Source organism: Magallana gigas, chromosome 9 (genome assembly GCF_963853765.1).
Source record: "Magallana gigas chromosome 9, xbMagGiga1.1, whole genome shotgun sequence".
Taxonomy (NCBI): domain Eukaryota; kingdom Metazoa; phylum Mollusca; class Bivalvia; order Ostreida; family Ostreidae; genus Magallana; species Magallana gigas.
Genome location: NC_088861.1, coordinates 13,580,552 through 13,595,379, shown reverse-complemented (window position 1 = coordinate 13,595,379; position 14,828 = coordinate 13,580,552). Strand labels below are relative to the sequence as shown.

Genomic DNA, 14,828 nt, shown 5'->3' with positions numbered 1-14,828 from the left:
CAAAAATTATTAATATTGAAAAATTTTCACACACCATTGGGGCAGATAAACTAAAAAAAATGTGGAACCTCCTCAGATAGTATGAATATGTAATTTTGTTCAAATTATGATTAAAATCCTCAGAGGCACATGGGCCACAATGGTGGGGGTGTAAAAGTTTCAACATTAAATTTGAGATAATTTTTTTAAAGATATTTTATTCAAAAACTATTTGACCAGGAAGTGTGAGAGCATTCTCAGGAACTGAGCTTATTCAAATTACTTGGTAAGAGTGTGGTCCCGATAGGGGAATCTTAACATAGGAAGATATATTTCCTTAACATAGGAAAACATTAGTACAATATCTTTAGTACGTTTTTTTTTTCAAAATCAATATGGCCACAAAAGCTATTACTTTTGTGGAATCATCGTTAGGAAAAAATGGATTCAGGTTTGTTAAAACATCAACTTTGGGAGTAGTAGGATGTGGCAAGCAGCTTACATATAATTTTTAAATAATGTTAACATACAAATATTAAAAAAATGAGATCAAACTAAATATGATATACATGTACTGTACTTAATTGAGAAAATAGTTTGTGATACTAAAAAGTTTATTTGATTGGAGTTATGACTATTGTTAATCAAATGACGGAAGTGGCTCCTGGGCATTTTTCTTTGTTTAAAAAACAATGCATCAATTCTGAAGGTGAAAATATAAATGCATATAAACTCAATCTGATGTTTAAAAAATTAATAGAAAGAATCTCCTTTCCAACATTGTTTATTCCAAAAAATTGAATTTTCGTGTGAAAATAATCAATGTTGACTTTCAACGTTTAGCGAATAGAAACAAAGCTATATATAATACGATCATAACAGCTGAAAAAATCACAAGACTAACAACAGCATAGTACATGCCAAGTAGTAACGATGGATTACCAAGTGCTTCTGCTTTCTTCCTTGTGCAAGGGTTTTGTTCTGCCAAAAGGGTAGTGGATGTATTATCTGTAAAAGAAAGTATTTAGAAAACTCGCTCATCTGCTTGCATATTGGCTCCGAAAAAATTAGTTGGATAGTAGTTGTATTATAGGTATAAAATAACTTTAAATATTTTTCTTATACCAAACTTCGGAATATTTAGCAATGACTTTGGGTGTTGATAATTTAATAGTTGAAACTCGAATAGTTTTCGACGTTGGAATTAAAATGCGCAAATTTCCTTAAATCAAATAAAAATCCCAATCAAAACAAATTAAAGTAATAAAAAGTAAAACCAGCAAAACTATTTATCTATGTCAGGCACATACTAATGCAACATCAAGTTGTTTAATATTTAAAAGTCATGCCAACAACTATGTGCAAACAATACATGTACGTACATACATGTAATACGTACATGTACATATTAATAAGGGTTTCAAGGTGATTCAAGTCCTATTCAACTCATAATGCAACTTCGAGTTGTTTAATATTTAAAAGTCATGCCAGCAACTATGATCGGTACATCTGTGCAAACAATATGTACATAATACGTACATATTAATAAGGGTTTCAATGTGATTCAAATCATAGCGACAGCTGCGACATAAAAATGAAATAAGCTATTTTATGTACGTTAACAAAGTATCCGAAACACACACACACACATATGTCGGCATTCGGTTTGTGTGCTTTTGTCAAACCAAAAAAATGATAAAATAATAATAAAAATAAATCGCAGTATGAGTTACCTGATTACGTCGTCAATATGTCTTAACAATTACACATACCATATACATGTATTTTATCATTCATGCCAAAAAAATAAACTTACACAATACTTAAAAAAGCATACCTTCTGATGCAAACTTTGAACATCCTGCTATATGATTGCATTGATCTTTGTTACAGTTGCATTTAAGTCGACATTCCCGACCATAGTACAGTTCAGGACAAGTTGTTCTACAGTTTTCCCCTATATAACCATCATTGCAGGCTTATAAAATGAAAATAATCGGTCATTATTAAGAAAATGTCCTAACGTCAGAAATTGAAAGAAAACTTTTAAGTACCTGAACAATTTCTAAGAGTCTCATTCCAAACATATCCCAGGCAACATTTTGTTTTTTCGTCTTGTCTAAATTTAGAAATATTTTTTTATATAAATAAAGCTTTCAATAAATCAATGTCCGTTAAGGTGGAGTTAATAATTTATGATATGGAATACCGTACAGAGATTTGATGGCGGCATTTGTTGAATTTCTTTTAGTATTCACGATATAATACACCCTAATAAATGTCGAAGCCTTCTTATTACATAAAATTTACATATATAATGAATGCTAAAATAGTTTGGATAAGTAACCCCGAAAGACAAGATCATCATATTTTTATGTAGAATTAACACTTTTAAAAGTAAAATTTTAATTCCAGTACATTTTCTTGAATGTCTTAAGATATTTGAAGGCTTTTCGTGGGTACCTCTTTTACTAAATGTTGCAACATTGTCATAACTTTTTACAAGGCCCCGTTTTTAGTGTGTGTTTGTGTGTGTCATTCCAACAGCCCATTTAAAATTGACACTTTACAAAAAATAGCCCAACAAACTTATATATACGTGTGCGTACGATGTCAATGGAAAGCTTAATTTGACTTTCCTGTACTGAAAATCGCCTGTTGTTCCGCGTTTTTTTAATGGACTTGCCCAGCTTTAAAAGATCACTTTTTGTTGATATTTGAAATCTGAATAACGGATAAATACGAATATTACTATCATCGCTTTATACTTTTGTGTTGAATTTGATGACTAAAGAATTACAATTGCATTGGTTGCTTTTTATCTATTAAACGATCCTAATTAGCATTACATTTACGTGGTCAATGATATATAAACTGCATGGTAAAGGAAGTATGTAGTCAACTTAACATACATGTACTGACAAAAATGCTGTAAAATTAAGATTAAGGTAATGAAGTACACTGTATTGCAAATAAATGAGTGACAATCCTAAACCGTTTAGATGACAAAAATGTGGCTTATTAAATTTTTTTTCTTAATTTAGGATTAAACTCACACAAGTCGATTGCTATAATCAAGTATTTTTTTAACGAAAGCATGAACATGTTATTTAAGTATACATCAAAACAAACCTACCCTTTACATATCTGAATACAAGTTGATACACCACAATAAGAAAACAACAATGAACATAACAGAATCATCGTTTGCAGCGTTGCCCTTTCAATTATTTGGAGCTATTATTAAATTATTTCCTTATTATAATAGTTTACATATAGTACACTAACATGTTTATGACACGTTCACACCGGAAATGTCACTAAAGCTGTATATGTTGGAAAGACGTGATACGTTTCCTCGTTTTCACTTTTTTTTTGTTGAAAACACGAATGATTAGGGAATATTGACTTGTAAGGAAATTATTCAAAAAATTATGTAAACATTTTTTTGTATTATATCTCATTCATTTTTACATTGTTACTTGTTGTTAAGAATTGTAATTCCAATTCTAGTGGATTTTTTAAATTTATTGATGACATGTACAGCTGGCTTACAGATAAATGTATTTGAAGGGTTTTCGTGTGTGTCTCATATTAAACACGAAATGGTAGTCCTGAGGAAGTTGCAACACTGTTAAATATATCCGTCTGTTGTTTTTTGTTTAATTAAGAACTCTTCTAGTTTAGAATTTTTAAAATTATTTTTGAAATATTCCTCAAAGAATTACTAACCAACTCTCGACATTTTTTCGCTAAATTCAACAACCTACGCTTAAACATACCAACTGCGTTGATTGCTTTAATTCTCCAAAATAAGCATAAACGCATTACCTGTTCACTAATCTATTAACTTCACGAAAAAGGAAGTACAGTATACGCTATATACAAACAACTAATAATATCCAAAATGCTGTAACATTTACCGAATGTAGCACACTATTAACACAATAGAACAAATGTTAAATTAACAAGACCAAAACCGTTGAGTCAAAAGAAATAAAGTATCTCCAAAAATGTATTTTTTTGTAAAGTTGTACTGAAGATTTATATAATTATTAATAAATAAAGATTGTGAGAAATCTAGCTATAAAAGACATATGTGCATGATGAGTTTATTGTTGTAAGAAACCGTAAATGTACCCTGTTATTATCGTTCAAATTTCTAAAAGCGGTTATGCCTGTACAAATTATATTATACACAAATATTTACGTACATGTATGTACACACATTACGTGAAATAAACGAATATTCACAATTTATTATTTTTTTTTCTTCGATTAACGACGTTTTTCCATGATATTAAAGTCTTGTGACTGGTTTTAGACGAATGTTACTTTGAGGCACATAGCTTCAAATTGGATATACAAATTAAATATAGACAATTTCGATCTTAACAATATTGATTAATCAACAATGACTACAATCATACTGAATTATAACAAATGATGTTTTTTGATAATGGGCCATTAAGTGTGATCTTTGATTTATAACAATCCTTAAATATATAATATAAACATGAAGAGAGCCAGAGAAAAGAGACTGATAATCGCCGTTAGCATGTTCCGGAAAAGAGGAGCGCCCCCATGATTCTGTGTTTTGATTCCTTGACAAGTGTGAGTGTCATTATGGTGGATGAATTGAGTCGATCCTATTTTGTAATTGAATCAAGATCTATAAGATAATAACTGAACAATTTCAAATTATACATGTAATATTTACCAAAGGAATTCAATTTATTTAATTTGAATGAAATTTATTTTTAAAAACACAGTGATGGGTTATGATACGAATTAACAAAGGAACACAATTTTCACTGATAATAATACACTTGATATATGTACAAATGTAATAACTGGAAAATCGGGTAATGCTTTGCTGTTGATCACAAGTGGCTCCCAGTATATAGGTGAATATATTTTATGTAGAAACAAGGATGTTTATCATTTTTATTTTAAAATACAAACTTAATTAAAACGAATCATGAATCAAACTTTATAAAGTTAAATTAAAAACACACATGTTTCTGTTAATTTTATTATTTATGCATACCATTTTTCACCTCCACAGATGAATGAAAATGTTTGTGCTCTGTGGAAACGTTGTTGAATTATTAGTCCAATCTAAAAATAATAGAGCAGTGTTTCATTTAGAGCTTGCTGTTTAAATACTGTTTTATGATTCTAGGTAAAATTATTAAAAAATTCAAAACGTCATTGACTTACTCCTTATACGTATTATGCATGTGACTTACCGGGACAACTGTCAGCAGGATCACAGTGATCCTCAATGCAGGAACATTTTGACAAGCAGTTGCGTCCGTATTGTGGATACGGACATGGCATATCACAATGTTGTCCAAATGTACCAGCACGGCATCCTGAATTTTATATTTAAAATAGGAAAGATGCATGACTTTTCGTGCATTTGTTTAAAACATGGTATGGAACTTAGACTTGAAAAGATATATAAAGAGTATATTATATTAAACTGACCTATGCATCTATTTTATTCCATGAATATCCAGGACAGCACTCAACAATTCCATCCGTACTGATATAAAAAAGAAAAGAAACAAGTGTTTGCATATCTGTTCATATATGTACAAGCATGCGCATATTCAGTAACACTTATTTCAAAAATATATCACCTTCTGCAGACATTCGCATGTAAGGCATCAATACAAAAGAAAATCAACTGCGCTTCTTTCACTTCCAATGCAGACGACTTCATGGTTTCGTTCAAGACAAGATTAAAAAAAAAGTTAATTTCTTGCAACATATCAAGTGAATAACTTTCAATAATTTATTTTTAAGTTTTTAATACGCAGTGTTCACTTCCTTTTCTACATAGATCGTCAAAGTTGATGTCAATGGTACGATTTCATGAACATATTGAGTTGTATACCGGAATCAGCTGACAAGTGCCTATCTAATAAGACAAGCATATTTGGGGTGGGGGTAAATTATGCAAATTGCAGGCGCCAGAGTCGATCAAAATCCCTCGATCTGAAAAAAATTATATTTATAAACGCTCCTATCAATTACGGGTCGTTCTTTTGACGCTTGCATCAATTTCTTGCAGCACGTTATATGAATCATATATACTAGTATGTTCTTATGTGTAGTTTATTGAAAAAAAGCTATTGTTCCATCGATTTGAAAAGTAAGCTTTTGTTTACATGCATAAAGGAAACCAACATACCTATTAAAACATTTGACTTTTTCTCTTCTTCTAAATCCCATATCATTTATCTATTTCATTCATATTCTTCTTCTATCATGAACGTGACAATTCCTTTAACAAACTTCATCCTTTCAATATTTTTCTCCAAAATCTGCATATAATTATGCAAACATGGTAAAAATGTGATTGCTAATGAAGGGGGAGGTGTATTAAGTTACATAATAAAATCTGCGCCTAAAGCAATCAGGAATGTTTATAATTATTTGAGAGAAAACTCATTTATATTGGCAACACACAAATTTTTAAGAATTTTGTTTACAATGATTAAACTTGTCAAAAATGTTAAAAAGAAAAATTATAATATTTTAGCATTGAAATAATGAACTTTATTTAATTCTTTTACAGTATGTATTTTCATAGATCAGCGTATTGGTTCACAAACTTCATGGGACAAAAAGTTTATTTTACTAGAAATAGTTAAAACCAATTATGAGACAATCAGAACAGCAATAATTACTTTAACAACACTATCATACTTGTCAAACCAATATGAAGAATGTTCATGTTTCTTTTTTTCCCAGTTCAAATGTGACTATCTGTGAAAATGGTAATAGTTGTTAGGTCACGTGAAAAAACCCCCAAATATAATTATAATAAATATTACTGATCATTTCTCGCAATTAGTTTCAGCAGTTGCAATCTTACTTGATAGTTTTAATGATGAAGATGTATCTGGTGAAACTGGGAGATTTTGTGGCGGTAACATGCGTCTCTTCACCTGGTCTAAGATGTTGATATATTTGTAAATCATTGATATTTTAAAACATATTTACTGACACAATAATTTTTTAAAATCTAACCGTGAAGCCGGAAATGAGGAGGGTGGGTTGGTGGGTTTATACTCCTTTAACAATATGTCAATCATTTTTCGTTATGGTTTGACAAATTAATTTCAGAAATGTGCAACTTAATAATGATGCCGGTCGTGCACATAAAGTTTAACTTAATCTACTTTTAATTAACATGTATTCACACATTAACCTTAAATGTGACTCTTATTTACAATCGTACTAGCTCTGCACTCAAGTAGTCCAATGAAAAAAAGAAGTATGAACCTTATTGTGCAGATCCCAAGGTACCAATGCATTAAACATAGTAATTATCACTTATCCAGTTTGACTTTCGTTATATTTTTTCAACAGGATTTAAAGAACTGTAATTTACACAAATTCCCTATATACTTGCATGATCGAAATAGTGCTACAGCAGTGCGTCAAACTACCCAAAAGAATCGAAGCGAACACACATTTAATGCAGAATGTGTTTTAAACTAGTTGGAATTGTCCATTAAAAAAATCTATCTCCGATATTTTCATACATACGAGGGTCAATCAAAAAATACGAAAACAATCACTACTGAATTCAAAATCCACTGATATTCCCAAAAATTGACTGACATTGTCTGACATCCACTGTACATTGACTGTACCTCACTGTACATTTCACTGACTTCCACTGTACCCCTCTGTACCCCACAGTACATTTCTACTGAACAACACTGTATCCCACTGTACACCACTGTACATTCCTACTGACATTCCACTGTACCCCACTGTACGCCACTGTACAGGGCACTGACCAGCACTGTACCCCACTGTACGCCACTGTACCGGGCACTGACCATCACTGTACCCCACTGTACGCCACTGTACTATTAATTTGAGAAAATATCGGATTTTTAAATCTTCAGGATATTTTTTTTTCTTCAATACTTATTTTTATTATGCTGTATATAGCATTCACATTATGCATAGATACAACCTGACAGAAGAATGCAACAGGTCGTTAAATTTATTTAGTATGTTTTATTTATTAACGTCTATTGTTATTGAATGTTACGATCACAAAATTATTATAATGTCCATAGCTATCAGATGAATGTTCTGAATTTTACATGTTGAATCTGATTATCAAAAAAGTGCATGTCAATATGTTTATTCTGCCAGTCATTGGAAAATAACACCCCCCCCCCAACCAGCAAGGTGCATTATCATTCCTTATTGATGATATACGACAAGCCCTTGTTTAAATGATCGGGTTCTTAATTCTCTGTCTCTCATGAGTCGCTTTAACCCACTGAAAAACAGTCAATTAAACACTGAATCCACAAAATATATTCATGCTTGTTCGTGTACACATGTCCGTGTATCATGACTGCGCGCTTCACTACACAGGTACAATTTGAAGAAAGCGTGCGAGTTTCTAGCTCATATGTTGATTTTTTTTTAAAATTATATTTAAAAATTCATTGCAAATGTTGGGTTTTAATTTTGCAAAATAACATATAATGCAGAATGCATTTTTAATTTTAATCACAGAGAGAGAGAGAGAGAGAGAGAGAGAGAGAGAGAGAGATTAATCAAAAATCGATTTGGGTAAGAAACTGATTGTCTATTAATCTGCTTCTTTTACATACCGATTCTTTTTCTTAAGTCTCAAGTTTATCTCTGCCAACTAACTCCCGGGTTAAAAAAAAATCTGCGAACTTTAAGACGAAAAATATAATGTAGTACGGATAATACATCCCCCACCCTATTTTTCCTCATCCACTTGCAAATTGATACCCCTTGCATGTATATCACTTTCTGACTGTATTGTATTGGTATAATATGTAGTCGTAGAAAAGTTCATTATAAAATCTATGCTGGAACTGGTGGTTGTGATGCCGTAGGGGAATTTTAACATGCTTATTCCTTTCTGACTCCTGGCCTCAATTTTTAGCACTTGTAAATTCATGAGAGAGAGAGAGAGAGAGAGAGAGAGAGAGAGAGAGAGAGAGAGAGAGAGATAAATCAAAAATCGATTGGGGTAAGAAATTGATTGTCTATTAATGTGCTTCTTTTACATACCGATTCTTTTTCTTAAGTCTCAAGTTTATCTCTGCCAACTAACTCCTGGGTTAAAAAAAATCTGCAAACTTTAAATCGAAAAATAGAATGTAGTACGGATAATACATCCCCCCCTTTTTTTCCTCATCCACTTGCAAATTGATACCCCTTGCAGTACTGTGCTATGTCGAAACGATTCATGTTAAGCATGAATATTATGTTAATAAAATTAATGCATTTTTGTTTATTTTTGACCTCGGTGTGGAATAACTATTAAATAGATATCATTAATCCCACTTTTGTAAGCATTACATGCAAGTAGACCTAGTTGTAAGTAAATAAAAAAAATCTTTTAAGACAGATTCTAAATGATTATGATCCTAAAGCACACGGCAACCGTAATGGGTTTTTTAATCAAAAGTGAAAATTCAGATTTTTGTTTCAACAGTGTATTTCCCTGACGTTTACATCTATTTATACCTAGGCTACAACATATATACACAGGTGGTCAGTTTTCACACCTCGACGCAGTCAGCCGGTCGTGTGTATAGTCTGCGCCTTTTTCTGTTTGTTCCGAGTTTTTCATTGTTCCAAGACAGACAAAAGATTTTTATCTGTAGACATACACAAAGAAGGAGACAATACATCGTCGATATTAAAAATTAATTTTTAGCGGTGACTTTCATTCATTAAGAATTTAAATGACAATCATTCAATAACGAACTTCAATTCAAATCATTTGAATCCATGGACATTATCCCGTAACAAGAAATAATTTTTTATGCCAACATTTACATTTAGCCGCTGTCAACATTACTATACATGTTACCGGTAGTACTTTATTCAAATACTAAAATATTTGTACGTAAGCATGGAGAGAGAGAGAGAGAGAGAGAGAGAGAGAGAGAGAGAGAGAGAGAGAGAGAGAGAGAGAGAGAGAGAGAGATTATCTTGTTTGCTATGATACAATATACCAATATACTGGTTTCAGTAAATAAAGAAGAAGAAAAAACGAAAAAATCAATTTAAAGGCCGAACATTTTTACCGGGTGGTAAATCTCAGGTGAGGAGGGGGGGGGGGCTTAATTTCTAGAAGTGTGAAAGCCTCCGGGGCTGGAAAGTCTACCTGCAAGCGGTCGTGAACGCTGCTAATCACTATACACAGGAAGCAAATATTACACAAGATATAAATGAGTAGTCAGAATTGGTCTTTGTTTGAATATCTTATTGTTCTAAAGACAACACGAAGCGATTACGTGTCGTCCGGATTTTTTCTAAGTGTGTAAAGCAAAAGTTGGTAAACTACATGTAATTCTGCCCCCCCCCCCAAATTTAACTCGGTACATTGTATTTAGCACTCGACATTATTTAAGACGTTAATTTTAACAAATATAATTGTGTAAAAAAAAAATCATACGATCAGTTAAAATGTTGAATGTAAAGGCAGCCATTATACGATGACAACTAATGGAGTTCGTTCTCAATGGAGTGACGTTTTCGTGCAACAAGTTCCAATTGTCTGTATAACCAGTAAATACAGTTTTCATAGCTCATAAGTTTGTTTTAAAAAGAAAATTTTATACGCATGATTTCATTTGGGTTGCATGCTCATTCATCTTCGTGGAATTTATTAGGTCACAAACATTTAACATGATTCATATATAAATTGCGTATTTTCAATTACTGAATAATAGAAATATTTTTCTTATTTATCCGACCTGTACACAATTTACCTATTACGGAAAGGGAAAATAAATATGTTTGCCTATTAATTGAAATGTCGCTTATAATTGAAGAGATGCTAAAATTAAATTGTGATGCAGGGGGTGTTTATGCCTTCCTGACCTTGTTCCATAAACATTTGGGAAGATAGTTACAACATAAGAGAGAGAGAGAGAGAGAGAGAGAGAGAGAGAGAGAGAGAGAGAGAGAGAGAGAGGGGTGACATATTTTTTTCTTATTAAAACTATGTAACTATATCATGACAACATTCTAAGCCGTGCAAGAGAAGGTACATGTAGATGTATGACTGGTATCAGGAGAAAACGTACCCAAGAGAAAACGTACTCAATCTTTAGGGTACGTTTTCTCCAGGAGAAAACATACCCGGGTACGTTTTCTCCAAGAGAAAACGTACCCTATGAAAATCATAATTATACTACTTAATAGTTTTAAATACTATTTTGCATAATAAATATACAGAAATGTAAGAGTTTTATAGATATATGAATTTAATACTTTATAATTTTAAAGGGGTTGGACATATTAAATAATTTTCAAATGCTACTTTAATGCATATTTCAATGCATAGATGTATAGAAATATATTAATTTTATGAATAATATCTTTATAATAATTGTAGCAATTAACTTTTATTTTAGTACGAATTTAATAATGACCTGTCATAAAGTGTTATCTGACTACTTCTTCTAATTATCCATTTATCGGTAGCCTTACCGATTTGAGTTTCTCCATGCGAGATCCCCTGATTTTAATTATAGTGATAATCAATTAAATACCTGAGCAGCATGTCAGTAGCGTCAGAAGCAAATTGACTGTTGAATGTTACATTTCGTAGTAGTTTCCATGTGAACTTGGTTTTATTAAGCAACTTTGTTTTATAGATAAATTTCAAAAAATGCAAAAAAAAAAAAAATAACGCGATATCGACTTCTTGAGATACTCATCATTTAGTTCTCCAAATGAGATTGCAATAAAAACTAATTATTTAACGGTCTCGTTTATGGTGTATGTATTGTCGACCAATTAAACTGCTCAGGCCATCTTCGTGTATACACATATGTTACAAATTATTGTCTTAATAATTTAAGTACGTGACTATGCATTTAAAAACAACAGCAACAAATGCTACAAATGTTCATTGTATATTTTATTTTGTTTCATTTAAGAATATCCATGAAAACCATTATTTATTATTTTCATAGGGTACGTTTTCTCTTGGAGAAAACGTACCCGGGTACGTTTTCTCCTGGAGAAAACGTACCCAGGAGAAAACGTACCCTATAAATTGGGTACGTTTTCTCCTGGGTACGTTTTCTCCAGCATTCGTATGACACTGGTGATAACGAACAGTGTTAAAATTCAAAAGTATATAATTTAAAGTACCGTAACAGAGTGAAATATTATTTGAACAGTGTTCGTTATCACCACATTCCATTTTTAATTTAACACTATACAATGTACTTATTTTGATATCAGCGACTGCTGGGGGAGGGGGGAGGATTTATAAATATTTAACATGTATAATATCCGACTTGATTTAAATGATAAAAAACGCGTCTAAAATGATGAATATAAAGATTATTTTGTTTATTCATTAATGTTATATTTTTAAAAATACATATTTCAACTGGATTTAATACTCTCAAGACCACATATACCCCTATAAGGGAATTGCATAATATCTTGAACAAGGTGTCAGACTGACAATTTACAAGGTTGTATATTGCGACACTCACACCTTTTGATCTACTGAAAGTGTGTATACTATACACAGACACTGCCTCACTGATCTTCATGTGAAGTAAAACTTCAAAGACATTTTAAAGTCCAGACCAGTTGGTTATCTTCTCTCTTTTGAAAAAAATTCAGTATGCTGAGCATTTTTATATCTATAAATTGTAATTATACATTGTTTTAAATTCTCTGAATTTTAAAACTTTAATGTAACATGTTAACTAATATTTATTAGATAATATTGATAAAATTAAATTCATTGTAAAAAAAAAACCTAATTAAACATTTAGTTACTAAAACATTGATATTGAAATATATATAAATAATTCCCCCTTTTAATTGGATGAGTTGCTATATTTCGTATGATAATTGGATTCTGAGTTTTTAATACATGCACGGATCGGAGGATCGGGGGGGGGGGGGGGTCAGAGGATAATTCAATTTTTTAAAACTTACATTGTACAACTTTCCAAAATATGTCTAAGCTCCCCGAGAAATCGATGATATCCCTGCCTTTTCCCTGACCGTGCATCTAATTATATATGAACTAAAAGAAATAGAAGCCCATTTTCTCTCTTGTAAGCAATAGGAAAGAATCAAAACAAATCCAGATTTTGGTCTCAAATAAAGTTAATATTCAATTCATTGTTCAAACATATTAATAACTTATAAAAACATAGGTACAGTGGGTTACAGTGGTGTAGAGTGTTTGTCAGTACCCTGTACAGTGGTGTACAGTGGGGTACAGTGCTGGTCAGTGCCCCGTACAGTGGTGTACAGTGAGGTACAGTGCTGGTCAGTGGGTAGGTACTGTGCTGTCCAGTGGAGTACAGTGGAGTACAGTGACTCTGTACAGTGGGGTACAGTGTGGTACAGTAGCTCTGTACAGTGGGTGTACAGTGGATTTACAGTAGGGTACAGTGGTTATACAGTGGATTTCAGACAATGTCAGTCAGTTTTTGGGAATATCAGTGGATTTTGAATTCAGTAGTGAATGTGGCTGTCAATCATATATTTTTCATTAAAGTCAACACTATCAGATTAATCTGTGCACCAACACTTATGTTATTGATGTGCGAAGTTTTAGTCCATTTGATGAAACGGTATTTTTGTTACCCCTTTTTAAAAGCAACATGTTTTGTCACCACGGCGCAGGGTAACGTTCAAAACATGACGTCAATATTAAACACACACAGTTTATAGATAAACCCCATCTTTATATCACGCTTAGTCTCTTGTGCCTCTCTTCTTACAATTTAAAATTGCACTGAACCACTTAACATCTTATTTGCACACATTTGTTCGAGAATCATAAGTTAGTTCTTCAAAGTTTTCATTTTCTAACAGTCTATATCTTGGTTTACTGTAACGATAACCCTGAACGTCGGTTGACGTTACTTATTTTTTTAACAAATATTTACAGATATTCTACTCTCTTTCGGACTGTTTTATATTCAAAATACAATTACCACGACTCCCACAAAATTTTTACAGTTAAACACAAACTTGCAAATAATTGTTGACTTATTTTTTGCACCATTGAGCATTTTCACAGCTTGTGTCGGCTTTTTCCTGGGTTAAATCCATTTTGTTTGTACCTCTCGTTGCGCCGTGACGTCCGGCGACGTCGATGTTTTTAGTCAATTCTAAAGAGGGCTATCTGTCATTAGTTACTAATATCTGTTCGACAAAACAATATATCCCGTCTTTATTTGGAACATAGAATACCGAGACAAAACTTAATTTAAGGTTTCAATATTATTTGATTTTAAGCCCAATTTATAGAGATATTACTTTCAACATTATATGGTTTATTGTTGACATAACACACATTTTGACCGTGCGCCGTGACCTCATTTTTGCAGGAGTAGATTCTAAATAATTCTTAGAAATAAAGGAATTTATTAACTTTTTTTCTTGCAAATTGTTTGAAACTGTTGTTAAATTATGTCTACCAAAATTAGTAATGATATGACGTTAAGTAACATAGCTATGACAAAAGTCTTCGTATTTTTTGATTGAACCTCGTATTTAGCATATTATACAAGAATTGCTATAACATTTAGGGTGTCGCATTGGACACTTATTGCTTTTTCAATATTGTTCTTATTTCTATTCTATAAATCTACCAGAAATATTTTTATAATAGTGAAATTTTATGTCATGAACTAAATCTACTTATTAATAAAATATATTTGTATGTAGTAATTACTACCGAATTCAAATTTACTGATACTCAAAAAAATTGACTGACATTGGCTGAAATCTTTTGTACCTTGGCTGACATATTCTGTACATTG

The 14,828-nt window shown here is 31.8% G+C and overlaps 1 long non-coding RNA gene across 2 annotated transcripts; it reads right to left on the bottom strand.

Annotated features, from left to right (window-relative positions):
• Positions 1-728: 728 nt before the first annotated feature.
• LOC136271831 (uncharacterized) lies at positions 729-6,310 on the bottom strand. 2 transcript variants are annotated; one of them, XR_010709818.1, is made up of 7 exons: positions 5,628-6,310; positions 5,473-5,530; positions 5,232-5,357; positions 5,030-5,100; positions 2,034-2,098; positions 1,817-1,957; positions 729-987 (listed from the first exon to the last, which is right to left on the bottom strand). It is a non-coding gene; the product is annotated as an uncharacterized lncRNA (long non-coding RNA). The 2 variants fall into 2 exon arrangements; XR_010709817.1 differs by lacking the exons at positions 5,030-5,100; positions 5,232-5,357; positions 5,473-5,530; positions 5,628-6,310 and adding an exon at positions 3,116-3,253 and having other exon boundaries at positions 732-987.
• Between the last annotated feature and the right edge of the window lie 8,518 nt (positions 6,311-14,828).